This window comes from Alexandromys fortis, unplaced genomic scaffold (assembly GCF_014885135.2).
Source record: "Alexandromys fortis isolate MF-2015 unplaced genomic scaffold, M_Fortis_MF-2015_v1.1 scaffold_174, whole genome shotgun sequence".
In the NCBI taxonomy this organism is placed as follows: domain Eukaryota; kingdom Metazoa; phylum Chordata; class Mammalia; order Rodentia; family Cricetidae; genus Alexandromys; species Alexandromys fortis.
Window position 1 is genome coordinate 3,384,723 of NW_026068063.1, and position 14,226 is coordinate 3,398,948.

At 45.1% G+C, this 14,226-nt stretch overlaps 1 protein-coding gene across 3 annotated transcripts in view; it reads left to right on the forward strand.

Moving 5' to 3' along the window:
* Positions 1-14,226, forward strand: part of Nsf (N-ethylmaleimide sensitive factor, vesicle fusing ATPase) — a 594,435-nt gene that overhangs the window by 573,421 nt on the left and 6,788 nt on the right. The gene's annotated exons all lie outside the window — the stretch shown is intronic.

Genomic DNA, 14,226 nt, shown 5'->3' on the forward strand with positions numbered 1-14,226 from the left:
CATTAGTCAGAACTTGGTGACTCTGACCCCGTCTGCCAGGTGACCTACTGTGTAAGTGAATTTGTGGCAGAAGAAATTAGTATTGGAAATATTTCTAGTTGGCAGAAGTTAAACAGAATAAAAATCTGCCCTGGCTACACCACTTCACCTCGTAATTGTATTGTACATTGTGTCAAGAAAATGAGAATGATTAAGCTGGTGCGGCATGGAGAATGTTGGTGACTCTATAGTGAGAGCATCTGCTTGAGCAAACCATTGCTGCATGGATTTTTCTATTTAATATTAAAGCCAGAGGCACCGAGTCAGGTAGAGAGTGTGGGTCACAGAGAACTGTTCCTTCTGGCGAGAAAACAAAAGCTGTGGGCGTCTTTCTTTAGAAAGCCCTGCGCGTCCTGCAGGACAGCAGTCTCCCTGCCACAGGAGCCTTCAGTTGGCATGTGTTGTAAGGCCAGCTTTCTCGCAGAAATATTGTGTGTGCGTGTGTGCACATGCTCCAATGACAGAATCCCTCCGGGCCGGTGTTGTTGTGTTTCCAGAGACTCTCTTTCCACTTCCCTTCCCCCACCCTCCCCTCTTGTAAATTGGCTTATTAAAACTGGGTCTCAAGCCCTCCTTTTTTTTTTCCTTTGTGATCGCCTTGTTCTTGGGTTTTCGGTGTAGAGCTAAAAATTCAAGGCCGATTTCAGTTACTAGGATAATTTTCTTTGAATTTTAAATTTTTCTAAGCAAATGCATAGATTTTTAATGAACCTGGTATTCAGTGGATTTGCTTTAAATTTATCTGGAGAGTTACTTTCATGATTGATTTATTAGCCCTTTGAAAGTATAAAAAGTGGTATCGGTAGCTCATGAAGACTGAGAAACATCATCACATTTTGTTTAGCATCTTTTTAAAACCAATTAAAAGCTTTTCTAAAATGGATTGAACAGGAGAAAATAAAACATGTTCCCTAGGTCTTTATTTCAATCAAGTTTCCCTGTGTTCTGCGGGAGAAGAGATCGAGGGGGGATAGAAAGACTGAAAAGGGCTGTCCCAGCAGGGAGCCGAGCCGGAGAAAAGGCCTCTCTGAGAACTCCACCGCCACAGCTCAGAAAGCTCCCAGCCTGCTTCATCTACATGCAGAGTCACACAAGGCATGGGGGCGCTCACCGGCACACCGGGGCTTCACATGTGCTTCCCCGCTGATTCCTGTGAAAAGCTAACAATTGGCTCGGAGGGTGAAAGACCACTGCAGTTCACCCTCCCTGAGCTGGACGTACAATTTGTCCAGTGTTAGGAAATGTCCGGCTTAGCAGTGAGAGGCTTGAAGACACCCCTCCTTGCAGTGAGATCCTAATGCCGGCGCTTTTACTCCATAACACTGGGACTCTTTTCAAGGCTTGCAGATTTATGGAAGTTGTGGCGGGGGGCAGGGGTGCTTTTCCAAATCTGGAGGATGAAAGGCGAGGTCTCCATGTCATGGAAGAGCCCCGATAAAGCGGGAAGGACAGGTGAACTGCCTGTGCCAGCGACACCAGTGGCTTTAATGTTTCCTCTGGGGTCTCTAATGTCATGCTTAAAACAATAGCTTTATTTATCATTTGGAAGACAAGTGCCTAAAAAGAGACTCTTCAGGCCTTAAAACTGCGCAATTTTCCCATTTCCTCAACAAGTCTAGGGGTGTTCAAGCCATTAACTCGCTTCTTAATTCTGGGTGTTCCTAACATTGTTTGGGATCACACTGGAAGACTGGAAGCCCCACTAGAATGGAATAGAATGGGATGGGATGGGATGGGATGGGATGGGATGGGATGGGATGGGATGGGATGGGATGGGATGGGATGGGATGGGATGGGATGGGATGGGATGGGACGGGACGGGACGGGACGGGACGGGACGGGACGGGACAGAATAGAATAGAATAGAATAGAATAGAATAGAATAGAATAGAATAGAATAGCCTTGCAGTCAGTGAAAAACCAATCCCCCTTCTCAGTGCCTCCCAACCTTTTATCATGGCATATAGAAATGGTACCTGGTCACATATGTGAGTAAGGTCAGGGACCCATGACACAGGTACTCTTGGCCTTCTCCTCAGCTGGTGGGAATCAACATGTTTCTTCACATGTAACTTGTTTGTGCCATAGCAATAGTTTGCTCTTTGGAACTATAAACTTTGAAAAGACTATCTCCAAATATTCCTAGCAATATTACTGCAGGAAAGCTCAGACCTGCTAGTTAAGAGCTTAAACTGAAGTTGACTGCAAGATTCGACTGCTCTAGTGCCTAGGAATGGGTTTTGTTCTTTAGAGGAAAGGAAACTGGATGTGCTGGGCATGCTTGTAATCCTGACTCTCAGGGAGCAGGAGCAAGTGGACTGAGTTCAAGGCCAGCCTGGGCTACATTGTGAGACCCTGTCTCAGAGAGAGAGAGAGAGACAGACAGACAGACAGACAGACAGACAGACAGATGTGGTGGGGCTCACACATATAATCCTAGCCTTTAGGAAGTAGAAGCAAGAGGATCAGAAGTTCAAGGTCATCCTCAGCTAGACTGGTAAGGCCAGCCTGGGCTATATGAGTTTCTGTCTCAAAAAAGATTTGTGAGGGAAGGTATTTGGGGATATAACTGGACCAATAAAAAGCTATAGCTAGGCAGGCAGTAATCTAGTTACTATTCTTTGAGAGAGTATTCAATAAAATAGTCTTTAAAAAAGAAAAAGAGAAACTATAGATCTCTGGATAGGTCTGTGTTTTCCATGGGTTTTGTTTTAACGGCATGTGTCTATAGACAGCACTGTTTTTATGTAATTCTTATCAGACATTTCCGCACAGTCTCAGCGTAGCTGCGTTATCAGGAAGGTCTTGGTAATATTGGGCACCTCCTCGGGCACTGGGTGGCTTTAGTGAATAACAGATAATGGAAGACTGCAAGGCCTACAGGCCTAAGCATGAGAATCTCTCCAGCTGTCTGTTTAGAATTATCTCTGGCTTGCCGGGCGGTGGTGGCGCACGCCTTTAATCCCAGCCCTTGGGAGGCAGAGGCAGGCGGATCTCTGTGAGTTCAAGACCAGCCTGGTCTACAGAGCTAGTTCCAGGACAGGCTCCAAAACCACAGAGAAACCCTGTCTCGAAAAACCAAAAAAAAAAAAAAAAAGAATTGACTCTGGCTAATGATGGCAGTGTGACTCAGTGAGACGTGTAACCACTTCTGCAGGGGTGCCGCCATCTTGACTGAAGCATGACTCAGTGACGTGGAACCGCTTCAGCAGGGAGGGCTACAGTCACTTTGCCAGATGCATTGTAACCACTTGACAGGGTGACTTCTGCAGTGGGCTTCTTTTTATTTACTATTACTAATTTAAAAAGTAATGATTGGCCTAATTTTTTCATTTAGTAAGTCAAGGATATTATATAGCTACTATGCTTCCTAAGACTATTTGATATGCACTTTTCTTAGAATAGGCTTTCTTGGAAAGTTACATGTAAATTACATGTGTAGAATCGTTTCAAATGAATCAAAAAATAGTAAAAGACATTTGATGAACCTTTCTATAAAACATTGTTACAAATATCTGAGTAAAATCAGCAGATATCTCAAAGGGCTGGTTTTGGAAGAATACATCTACAGTAGGCATTATTACCGAAATGAGTTCTGGGGTATGTGCGTGCGCATGTGAGTGCGTGTTCACTTGCACGTGTGTGTGGTGTATACACCATTTTCCAGTAGCACAGAATATCTAAATAATCAGCAGAGACATGTTAATGAGAATTTTACCTCACAGCTAGAACTTGGCCTTGATCTCTTTCATCTTCGGTCAGTTACCCCACTCTGACACCAGTTCTGGAGGTGATGGTGCCATTCACCTCCTAGGGGTCCTGTCTCTGCAGAATGTACTCTTTGCTTTGGATTTAGGTCATAAATCCTGAGTTCAAGTCTTGGTTCAGATACCTTCTGGCATTATTGCCTTAGACTGGGATCTTAGTTTCTATGTGTATTTCTTTATCTATAAAAGTGAAAAGAATTCTTCTTTTCCTATCCAGTTGAAGGTCAACTAAGATATCATATAGTGAAGGTCTTTATAGATGTGGCGCACACCTTTAATCCCAGCACTCAGGAGGCAGAGGCAGGTGACTCTCCGAGTTCGAGGGCAGCCTGGTCTACAGAGCAAGTTCCAGGACATCCAGGGCTACACAGAGAAACCCTGGGTGGGGCTGTAGTATGAACTGTAACCACATAAGGTGTTAAAGCAAAGACATGCCATGAGGCATCCCTGGGACCTTTTCAGCTGTGAGACAGCTGTGAGGAATGGGCCTGCTGTGCAGAGGGATGCCCAGAGTTCCGCCCCGTCCCCTCCCGTGCAATAAATGGGCATCTCACCTCTGTTCAGTGAGATTTGCAGGTTAAGTCCTAAGGCAAATGCATTTATGTGGGTATTCGAGATTATTATTATAAAAAAATGAAAAAAGGCAAGAATTTCAGAGCTCAATAAGGCAGGGTATAGAAGTGGGAGAGGGGCTCCCAGCCACCGAGCTCCCTGAAGACCTGAGGCTGGGTGCACTTGTGCCAACCCACCCGTTGCCTTCCCCTGAAGCCCCTGGAGACTGTGGCCCGTGTTCTTCCCAGCTCCTGGTACAACTGAATGGCAGCTCATCTTCCTTCATATGCTCCTGTGCCTAAATTCAGGACACCAATCTCTGAGCATCCCTGGGACTTTATGCCATGCAGTCTGTGCTTAACAGCCTTTGGGTAAAAGCCAATCTTATGAAAGGGCTCGGACAATCTATCAGGAGTCCTGGTGTTTACTGGAAAAGAAGTAGAACTGGAACTTGATGACTTTAAGTCAGTTTGTCTGTAACCCACACACTGTGACAGCCCTCCTGTCACGCAGAGTCCTTTGCACTGGGTGCCAAATATCTGGTGTGTACACACGCACGTACGCATGTGCACACACTTGTGTTTGTTTTGTTCTGAGATAGGAGCTCTACATAGCTTAGGCTGGCCAGGAATTTGCAGTCCTCTTGTCTCAGCCTCCCAGATGCTCTGGGCCTGTAGGTGTGTACAGCTATCTCAGTTCTGTAGATACCGTTTTAGTTAGTGGTGGTTATTTTGCAAATCATGGGTCTTAACTACACACAGAACTGTTATTAGCAATATAAATAAGAGAACGGGAAAATTCCAAAGACAAATCTGAATCCAGCCATTTAGCTTCTGAGTCTCAGTTTTTTTCATTTGTAAAATGAGAATGACCTTCAAAGGTGTCTGAGTTGTGGGAAATAAGAACCATACTTATGGTCTCTCTGTGTGCATTGTACAGATACACATGCACATATATGTGTGCACGCGTGCCTAAGCACGCGTGGAAGCCAGAAGACAACTCCAGGTTTTTTTTTTTTCCAATTGCTGAAACAGATTGTCTCTCTAGCCTGGAGCTGGCCAAGTAGGCCAGGCTGGCCAGCCAGTGAACTCCAAGAACCAGCCTGTGTCCTTCTCAGTATTGCAGTGGGAAAGTGGGCTGCACACACAGCTCCCTGTGGCCTCTAGGGGTCAAACACAAAACCTTGTGCTTGCATAGAAAGCACCTTACCAGCTGAGCTATCATCGGGGGTCAAGAACCAGTTCTTCATGAACTGCAAAGCACAGCTCAAGTATTACCTTATTGTTCATTTCCAAAGAAAACAGACTCCCCAAATAAACAAATAAAGGCAGCAGAGAAATTCACCCTGTCAAACGAGCGAGGCTTCAGGGTCTTTGCGTAGGTACCAACCCAGAAAGGTCACAGGAAAGAACACAGCCATGTGTTGTAGCCCTAGCTGCCAAGTGTCCTGCCTTAGGCAGCTCAGAGCAAGGTGCAGAGGGACCAACTCAAGAAAGAACAGTAGTATGGGAAGAGACGAGAGAGAGCCACTCATAATGATAGCAGCGAGGCAGATGACCCTCTGTACAGGGGCCCCCAAATGTGGGGACAGAGGTAGGGGTATTGACATACGTTTGAGGCTATATAGTGAGTTCTAATCAAGCCTGGGTTACAATGTGAGGCCCCATCTCAAAAACAACATACATACACATGCAGGAAAATGGGAGGTGAGAAAGAGGTCTTGAATGCATGTGGCACACTCTTGGGAGCAGGAGTCTGCAAGTTTAAGAACAGCCTGACCTATGTACATAGCATGACCTGTCTCAGAAAAATCACAAGGGGTGTAGTAGATAATTCCCAAACTGTTGTAACTGCCTTTCCCTCAACAGGCCTCCAAACTTTCTGTCTACATTCCAGTGCTCTTACAAACAATTAAAACTGGGCTCAGCATCCCCTAAATTCTCATATAAAACATTATTCTGAAAGATGGTGTTCTCTGTAAAACACAAAAAAGTAGTGTCCTATGGTAACAGAAGTTCTACTGTTTCCATCTTAAGTATGACTGCTCTATCTAGATGGAAACATTGTAGCTGATTTTTTTTCTGCTTTGCTGTTGCTTATATTTTATAAAATTTCTGCCATAAACCTATATTACTTCAATAATAAGAAAAGAATTGTAATGTTTATAGTTATTTTCATTTTTAGCTTAGCAGGAAAAAATTGTTTTGTTTGCTTTGTTGAGATAGGGTCTCATGTAGCCCACCATGGCCTCAAACAGCAGCATCCTCATCCTCAAACAGAGGAGGCCGCCTTGTTGGAGTATGTGTGATGTGCGTTTCTAATCTTGCTTTTTCTTATAAGATGAATGCTGTACTGTCTGTAAGGTACTCTGTGGTAGTGAGAGGGCCCTTTGGTCCTCACAATCCCTAGCTCTGCTCAGTCCTCTGCTTCCCGTCTGAATGGATAATGGTTGAACACCCATGTAGCTAAAGGTGGCCAAGATAAATGGCAGCTGTTATGGTTCAGCTGATGGAAGGGTTGTTTTTCCAATCTGTAACATGGCTTTAGACATCTGAGGTTGAAAATGCTTACTGCCAGCTGGGTGGTGGTGGCACACCTTTAATCCCAGCACTCAGGAGGCAGAGGCAGGCGGATCTCTGAGTTTGAGGCCAACCTGGTCTACAGAGCAAGTTCCAGGACAACCAGAGCTACACAGAGAAACCCTGTTTCGAAAAAACAAAATGACAACAACAGCAAAAAGACATCAAATGAGTTTTCAGTGTCCCTGTATCCCACGCATGGGACATGTGTTCTTATTCTAGGGTCTCTATGGCAACCCCATGTATGAGGAAGGTACTAGAATGGACAGCAGTGGCAAGTGTGGCCGGGTTTGCACAGACCCCCTGGCTATTTCCAGTCCTCACTCTCAGGAGTTTGTTGCTGTTGTCCCTGTTGCCATTTTTTCCGGTTCATGCATAAGCTGGTGTCCCTGTGATAACCATCAGTGACAAGGATATGCCTGCACCCAAATAAGCAGGGTATAGTACACTTTCATACAAAGGTTCTGGGAAATTTGAAGATAAGTTTGGGGTAAGTAAACCATCTTAGGTTTCACTTGGGGCAAGAACAGGAATTCATAAGAAAGCAGGGGCTTCATTTTTGATGGAATCATTGGGTGTTTTGTCTTCATGTGTTTCTACATCGCATGTATGACTGGTGTCCTCAGAATCTAGAAGAGGGCATTGGATCCCCCGGAACTGGAGTTACAGATAGCTGTGAGTGTTGGTAATTGAACCTGGTCCTCTAGAAGACCAGCCAGTGCTTCTGACCACTGAGCCATCATCTCTCCAGCCCCCAAAGTGTATTCTTATTTATGAAATGGTATATATTCAGGCTTGGAAAATTTTGCCGAGAGAGAGAGAGAGAGAGAGAGAGAGAGAGAGAGAGAGAGAGAGAATCACAAAATATGCTAAATACTGTGCTAATGAATAAGAATGATCACCATCCATGTGTCGGTGTGCTCAGCAAAGCATATTGGCATATGCAGACTGTGTAGAGAAACCCACTTGCCCTGTGTGTTAAAGGTTTTGTGCCCCCTAGTTCCTTGGTAATGTTGCTGACAGCTGTTATTTGCAGGACTCCAGGGAGTGAGGTCATCTGCTCCTCTCTGAAGAGCCCTTGCTAGTTTGGTGCTTCTGTCTGGAAGAATTAAGCAGAGCAGCCACCAGGGCTCAGGAGTGTCTTACAGTTAGAATCACAGGCTGTGGTCTTAGCAGAGCAGGCACCAGGGCTCAGGAGTGTGTTAAAGTAAGAGTCACAGGCTGTGGTGTTAGCAGAACAAGAACATAGTGACAGGGGATGGGGAAGCTTTGTTCATGGACAAATATTTAGAACTTATTTTTTTATTATTGCTGTGTGTTACCATAATGTTAAAAAACCTCTTCAACCAGAGAGTCCACCACTTGCTTGTAAAAGAAATTAAAATTTTTCATGGGCCACTCAAAGTCTTAGGGGCCTAGGACACTGTCCTAGTGGGCAGGTTGTAAGGTTGTGTTCAGTCCTAGACATTAGAGAATTTTGCTTCTTTCTTAGTTCTTATCTGTGTTCTAGTGAATTGAAATTGTTTAGCAAGTTGCCTCTTCAGAGGTGAGATGCTATTACTGGACACACTGGATCATGGTCTATGGTAAATGAGGACAGGGTGTGGGGGAAGGGAGGTTCTGAAATACGAACATGATACAGACACACATTGGCACAAAACTTCTAACAGATTGTGCAAAAAGAGAGGTTCCCTGGGGTGAAACCACAGAGGTGGAAATAAAGTTAGAACAGTGATGCCTTCAGAACAGGGGTTAATTTACAAATATCAAGCTGAAAACTGAGTTAGGTGCATCAGGGGCTGGACCAGCCAAACAGCCTGGGGAAGAAGTCTACACAAGCCATTCTTTTGGCATTAAGAATGGTGTGGCATGGTCAGTACAACTTTATTTTCTTAGTTATTTAACCTTTTCTCCTAAGAGTTCAGAGGTCATTTCTAGCAGATGTCTATCCCAAACTTGTAATTAGTAGGACAGCTATTGTAGACATGGGTTTAAAATTGCGCAGGGAGCCAGGTGTGGTGGTGCACACGCTGTTAATCACAACGCTGGGGAGGCAGAGGCTGGAGGAGCTTGAGTTTAAGGCCAGCCTGGTCTACAAAACAAGTTCCGGAACTACACAGAGAAACCCTATCTCAAAAAATAAAACAAGACAACAGAAAACGATAGATAGATAGATAGATAGATAGATAGATAGATAGATAGATAGATAGATAGGATTTCACACTCCTGGCTGCTGTGTCTGAGGCCCCGGGTTCAATTCCCAATGTCACAAAACAAATAAGCAGCCAAAGATGAGCCCCGGAAGGTTAATGGAGTCAGTGGGCACGAACTCCAGATTCAGCCCCTTTGTGGAGTGGAGTCCAGGTGTGCCACCTCCCCCCAGGTTCCTCAGCTACCCAATGAGGAAGAGAATAAGAGGACAGGGAGAAGGCACCTCCTTAGATGCTGCTCCAAGCGACCCGGGGTCTTTCTTATGAATTGGTTGACAGATTCTTTAATATCACAAAGTTGTCTGCTTCTGCCCATTTCAAATCATCTGGAGTCCAGGCTCCAGTTTCTACCCCATCAGCCGTGAGTGCCTTCCGTTGTCCTCTGCTCTGCTTACAGCACCAGGTTGGCTACAAAGGGCTAAGCAAAGAATTTGCTCCAGGGTAAAGTCTAATGGAGAATTTAAGTGTAGTTGTCTGCCTAGTTACAGCATGATTTATTTGGAACATACTTCCTTTGGTATCAACTTCAGCATTTAACTGAAGGAGGAAAAGTGTAAAGAGAAGGAGAAGGAGCCATTGTAGCACCAGACATCTGAGCCATGATCCAAAATGCAGGCTAGACGTGGAAAGGCTCAAGAGGCCATCACTGCGGCTGCCCGACTCTTGTTGTATTTGTTTGTTTGCTTACAGTACTGGGCCTTAAAGCCAGGGTTTTCCACTTGTAGGCAAGCTGTGAGTCACTGAGCCACACTGGACCCTGTTGCTGGCTGGTTTTCACTGGATTACGGCAAACCAAGAGTTGAAGGAGGCAATAATACTCCTTATCTCACTAACTTGGATTCCTAGCCTCCCATAAATCTCTTTTCCTTTGCTAGAGAAGTCAATAGTAGGCAGTCAGTAGCTCAGGGATTGGTTGGCTAAATAGAAAGTTGTGACAGCCTTGGGCAATGACTTAAATTGTAAACAAAGCCCATGCACCACCTACGCTAGAGTATTTTCACTAAATGTAGTAGTCATAGCATTCAACACTTAGTGCTCAGGGCCGCTGACACTCTGAAATGAAGGCTTCCTGATAAACATTGGTGTGACGCACATTTTTCTAGGGCAGAAGAGAGATCTACTACCCTTGAAAGGTGAACTGGATCGTCATCCGTTCGTTCAACACGTGTTTATTAGCTGCCTGCTGCACAAGGCCCTGTGCTGTCCCTGGGTAGCCTTTCCTACAAAAGACTCTAAGACATACAAGAATAAGCAAATACAGGGCATGAAGTCAAGTGGATAGTGTATAAATGGTGATTTGATCGTGCACCAACAGAGCAAAGGAGAGGACGCATGGTGGGTGGGGCTTGAGAAAGCTGTGGAAAAGCTGGCGTTCGAGCAAACCCTTGGCAGAGGGAAAGCCATGCTGACGGGGAAAGGAAGTGTCTTGGGAAAGAGACTGTGGGTGCCCGAGCATATGCCAGGCAGCTGGGCCCAGTGCTTCAGAGACTGGGCAGGAGAGATGAAAGTGGTCAGATGTCTAATCACTGCAATGAGGGAGCAATGAATGGGGTCAGGCACAACTGTTCCTAAGGTCTCGGTAGCAAATGACACAGCTGTATATGCCCTTCCCAGGAATATACCATTTTTGTGGTGGAGGAATCTGATGCTGAGATCATCTACCCCACATCTGTCGCACAGCTGCAAATGATGGTGCTTGTCCCCTTTTTACTGTACATGCTGCCCAGCCTTCAGAAGAACTCCATTGCTTTCCTCCTTACCCCAGGCTGGCATCAAAAGCACCCCAATATGTGTAGGCTATGGACTAAAGGGTGCAGGACCCTTTGGGGGAGATTTACTCAGAACTGACGTGGTACTCATGTGGCTGCTTTGTCCCATGCTACGGAGGAGAGCATCCTGCAGGCATGTGCCAGGATCCTTTCTCTACATCAGTCCTTTCTCCTTAGGACCCTTCTTTGGTTTCTCCTGATGCTTTTTATGTTAACTCTATCTCCTTCCTTTCTTTAGCATTCCAAGTCTTCCTTTTATTGGCTGCCCACATCTCTCCAAAGAGACTTGGTGCTGTGGCTCAGGGCCTCCCAGTACCCACAGAGGGTTTAATAGCATTTGAGATCTATCCTGCTCCCTCGGGGGCCTTGTCCGTGCCCACTCTGTGCTGCTACTCCAGGTTGCCCCACTCTGAGACGCTCCACACTTCTCCAAGTCTCCACAGCCATCACCATGGACTGTTTTCTGGTCCCTGACTTGGTAGTGGCCCCTGTGTGCTGGCCAGCTAAACTGCAATCGCTTTGAAGATGCAAACTAAATTTCCTCATTCGCCTACCTAAAATGAAGAAATTCTTGCTAATGTTCCAATTAGTGAATGTTAATTTCATCTTTTTCTTACTGGGTTTACAAATTCCTAATGTTCTGACTTTTTTTTTCACTCTTTTTACAAAAACATCAGATTGTAATCATTAGGAAATAGAGGCTAAGGCCCATCCCACATGGCAGATCTGAACCTCACTTTTAAACGCACTTCTTAATCCATCCCAGGGTTTCCGATTGTTCCGGGTTAATTCTTCTTACCAAGGGTGTTACATTTGCCGGGGTGAATGGCAAGAGCAGCCTCTCGTTCCCGCATAACTGACTTCACTTTTGTTGCTGGGTTGGAGCCAGCCCTTCCATTTCACTGCAGTTATTATATTGGTGGCATTTTTTTATTTAGGAAAAGAAAAAAAAAAGCTTTATTCCACATGAACTTTTGTTACAAATCAGTTGATTGGGGCCAATCAATGGCAGACCTCTGAAAGGCTGTGGATTATCTGGTTAGCCCTTTGTGTGGCAAAAGGCTTAGATGTTGCTTGGCTCTTGGCTCATTCTTCGTCCTGTAAAGAAGTGGATTTTTGAAGGATCAACACCTGACTGAGCCCTGCCTTTTTCATGGTAATGTTTTCACCTGAGTTGCTTCTTATAGTGCTAAGACTTGGTTAACTGATACTTATTTAACCTTGGAACAATGTCCATCCTAATCCGATTGGCAGATCATCATTTTATTTGCGCCTTTTCTGTGTCGCATTAGGACCAGCAAATCTCAGGAGAGGATGCTGGGAGCGACTCCCTGCCCCCCAAATAGGTTACTACTGCTTTGTTTCCTCCTTCCATGGGCCGTGTTTGGGCACTGTGGTCTTCCAACCCGTAACCACACATTAGCAAGATAGATTTCCTCTTGGGATCGATCCTGCCTCTTCTAAAGCCACACTCCCATGGCATGCTGCTGGCGGCTCCTGTCCTTCAATGGAGACCCGGTGTGGTTCCTTGCATTAGTCCGTCTGCAACTGTTTCTCCATGAGAACACTTCCAGATGAACATTACCACTAATTAATACACAAAATGATCCAGCACAATTTAATTATTTGGTAATGTTTTTCAGTGTTTTCTTAAAGATGATGCTTTACAAGTCAAGGCCTGAGCTTGCCTGGGTCATGACCTCTCCACAGTGTTTGCAGTCTTGTTAAACAAGAAGACAGGCAAAACATAAATTAGCGTCTCCATTATAAGTTACCCCACACTTCCCAATCTTTCAACACCGTGAAGACATCTGAGTGGCTGTAGGAAAAGTTGCTCGAGGAAGATAGTGGTGGATGGGAGGTCCAGCTTTCTATAGTGAGCCAGAAGCATCTACAGAGCCGCTCTTGAAAGAGCCCAGTGTTTCTGTCCATGAGGGGAGAGCGATGAGGGAGCCGGGCAGAGGGTGCTAGGCACCTCAGGTGTGGAAAACAGCTAATATTCCTTAGTTATGGCCAAGACAGGAGCATCACCAAGCTCAGGAGTAGAAGGCCAGCTTGGGCACATAACCAAACCCTAAAAACAGTATCCATTCTAATGAGACTGAATGAGATTGTTTCACCTTTTGTATCTGTTAGCTTTGGGGAATGTGTTCCAAAGTTAGCATTAGAATTTATTGTTAAAAGTATTTTTTTAGTATAGAAGCCTTTTTTGTTATAGTAGAAGCATATAACTGTGTTCATGAGTGTGATTACCTCAGCACCCAGCTTTTGTTATATTTTTGCTGTTGGGCCTCTGCTCCCTCTGACTTCATGTCTTTCCTGCTCATCCTCTGAATCAGCTCACCCATTGCTTAAGACTTGGCCTGCAGACTCCTCCCCACAGAGAGCCCAGCCTCTTCTGCCAGGTTCCCTCTGGGTGTAGAATACGCCTCTTTTCCACGTGGCATAGTCTGTGGGCTTTCCTGTTGTTTTTATCTTTCTACCTCTCTATGCAAGGTCATTCCACAGTCATTCAGGAACTTGGCAAATGTCTGTTGATAAGCATTTTTTTTGGTTGATATGTTTTTTTTCTAGTTAATTTATTGACCAGAAATAATGATTAGCCTTTAATCTGTATACATCACAAATAAATTTCTACCATGGAATCTTTGAGCAGTCATATATTAAATCAAGGAACTAATTATGTCATGAGGATTTCTGAGTGCATGCATGTGTGTATGTGTGTGTGTGGTGTGTTTATGTGTGCACACATATATTCTAGAACTTGGACATAGTCTCTGTGCATGTAGGCAAGTACTCTACCAGTGAGCCACAGGCTGCCTTCCACTTTGTTTCTTGTGGGACTTCATGGTGGGGCATTGTTATTCTTGGCACAGAGTGGACAAAAGCTGTCGACAATTAGTGGTATAATGTGTGCAAAGCCCACGTTGAAGGTTTTAGAGGTTTGGGGATGCAGAGGGGATTGTTTTATTTTGGAGACAAGATCTCACTATGCAGCCCTGGCAAGCCTGGGACTTACCATGTAGACCAAGCTGGCAGAGACCAGCAGATCTCTGAGTTGGGGCTAGTCCACATATTGAATTCCAGGCCAGCCACAGCTACATAGTGAGACCCTATGTGACACTACTTCCCATCATGCCCACACCATGATGCCTTGAGGATGAGACACTCAGTGTCTCTGGCTTTGGTTTGGTGTTCCCCGGTTTACTGGTCCCCTCTGCTGGCATCAGTGGGAAGGGCCCACTTCATTGTTGCTGCTTCTGAGTTGTGGCATCTATGCCTTGTTTTGTTTTATTCGGAAAATTCTGGG